Consider the following 2675-nt stretch of genomic DNA (forward strand, 5'->3'; position numbering starts at 1 on the left):
TCCTCAGCTGCCTAATGTGGTAAAGACGCTGCCTCGCCTTCCTCACCAGAGTGTCTGTTTGTGAAGTCCATGTTAAATCCTCTGTAATGTGGACTCCCAGGTACTTGAAGCTGCTCACCCTTTCAACAGAAGTCCCATTAATCACCAAGGGCGCATGCGTCCTCGGTTGTAATCCTTGCCATAAGTCCACAATCAGCTTCTTAGTTTTGCTGACGTTCAGGTGGAGGCTGTTGTCCTGGCACCAGAGTGACAGGTCAGCCGCCTCCTCGTGGTAGGCCTTCTCATCGCTGTCAGTGATCAGGCCCACGACAACGGTGTTATCAGCAAACTTGATGGTGGTGTTGGAGCTGGACCCGACCACACAGTCCTGTGTGTACAGGGAGTACAGTAGGGGGATGAGGACGCAGCCCTGGGGGGATCCTGTGTTCAGAGTGAGGAAGCTGGACATGTGCTTCCCCACCCTAACCACCCGGGGCAGGGCTGTGAGGAAGTCCAGGATCCAGGCAGACAGCGGAGTATTCAGTCCAAGCTCCTTCAACTTGACAGCCAGTCTGGAGGGGACTATGGTGTTGAAAGCTCAACTATAATCGATGAACAGCAATCTCACATAGGCCCCCTTCCGGCCATCCAGGTGCCTGAGCGTGTTGTGCAGTACCTGGGAGACCGCGTCATCCGTGGATCTGTTCTGCCGGTACACGAACTGCAACGGGTCCAAGGTGCGGGGGAGGGAGGCGCAGATATAATCCTTAATCAGCCTCTCGAAACACTTCATGACCACCGAGGTGAGGGCCGCCGGACGGTAGTCATTCAGACAGGCCGGAGAGGCGATCTTCGAGGCAGGAATGACGGTGGACCTCTTGAAGCAGGACGGGACCACCGATTCAGCCAGGGAGATGTTGAATATTGTAGTGAAAACTGGGGCTAGCTGGTTAGCACAGGTCTTCAGTACTCCCCCAGATATGCCATCTGGGCCCGCAGCTTTCCCGGTGTTCACCCGCATCAGAGCCCTCCTGACGTCACGCTCGGACACTGAGAGTGCGCGCTCCTCCCCAGCGGTGTAACTCCAATTAGCTGGCGGGCTAGCAGTGCTGTTGCCAGACTCAAACTCAAACCGTGCATAAAAGGAGTTCAGTTCGTTGGCTAGGGAGGCGTCCACACTCGTGGTTGGGGAGGAGCTGCTCTTGTAGTTTGTTATATTCCGCAGCTGCTGCCACAAGCGTCTGGTGTCCAGTTGCTCCATCTGTAGCTCCACAGTCTCTCTGTACGTCCGTTTTGCGTCCTTCACCGCCCTTCGCAGATTGTACATGGCACGGTGGCGCAGTGCATTGCACTGCTGCCTCACAGCAAGAAGGTGGGTTCGATTCCCGCCTGGGGCGCTGTTGGCACCGTGCTCCCGCGGGTTATCTCCCAAATAGGAGCCTTTCTGTGTGGAGTTTGCATGTTCTCCCTGTGCTCACATGGGGTTTCTTCCACGTCAGTAAGGACCTCCACCAAAAACATGCACCCATCATCGTCTGACCAGCGATGGACACAGTGCTGCCCACTGCTCCTGGCTGTGCCCCCGGAGGAAGGACAAGCCAGGATGGGTCAAATGCAGAGGATCCATTTCACCGGCCACCATCAAAAGCATGTGCATGTGTGTGTGTGTGCAAGCATGTGTTTTAGTGTGGTGTGTTGCGTGACGAATAAAGACTGCTTCTTTTTCTGTTTCTTGTATGCCGCCGCTTTGTAATTGTCCATATTTCCGGATACAAGACCGTCGTTGTAAGCGGCCGTGCGAGCATTCAGAGCGCAGCGGATGGATTTATCGACCCACGGCTTCTGGTTTGGAAATATCCAAACTTTCACCGTGGGAACGATGCTGTCCGCTAATGTAGCCACGAAGTTCACCGCTACGTCCGTAAACTCCCTGACGTCACTTGAACTTGATTGGAACATGTCCCAGTCTACGTCAGTCAGAGCGTCCTGAAGCGCAGCCTCCGATTGGTCCGTCTACCGCTTCACCTCTTCGTCATCGCCTATTCTCGCACGATCAGAGGCCTGTAAACAGGAACCAGCAAAATCGTGGCGTGATCTGATTTCCTGAAAGCAGGGAGCGAGACAGTCTTGTATCTGTTCTTGTACGGTGTGTAGCAGTGGTCCAAAGTTCTATCTCCCCTGGTTGCACACGTGATGTGTTGGTAGAAATTAAGCATAACTCTTTTAAGGTTCGCCCTGTTAAAGTCCCCAGTCACCACCACAGCCGCGTCGGGATGTTTGTTTTGAAATCCAAACAACACATCATACAGGTCCGACAGTGCTGTGTCAGTGTCCGCTTGCGGTGGAATATAAACGGCTGTAATGATGACTGTGTTGAATTCCCGGGGAGATAAAATGGACGGCATAAGATTGTCAGCTGTTCCAGGTTCGGCGAGCAGGAGTGGGAGAGAGACTTGGTGTTGTTGGGGTTACACCAGCGGTTGTTTACCATGAGGCAGACGCCTCCACCTTTGGATTTCCCCGACTCCCCCGATCTGTCGCCGCGGAACACGGAGAAGGACTCGGCTGGATGAGTGGCTTCATCCGGCACCAGCGGGTTCAGCCATGTCTCCGTCAGGCAGAGGACGCAACAGTTTCTCGTGTCCCGTTGGAATTTAATCCTCGCTCGAAGTTCATCCTTCTTGTTCTCCAGGGAC

This window comes from Zeus faber (genome assembly GCF_960531495.2).
Source record: "Zeus faber genome assembly, chromosome: 13".
NCBI classification, from domain to species: Eukaryota; Metazoa; Chordata; class Actinopteri; order Zeiformes; family Zeidae; genus Zeus; species Zeus faber.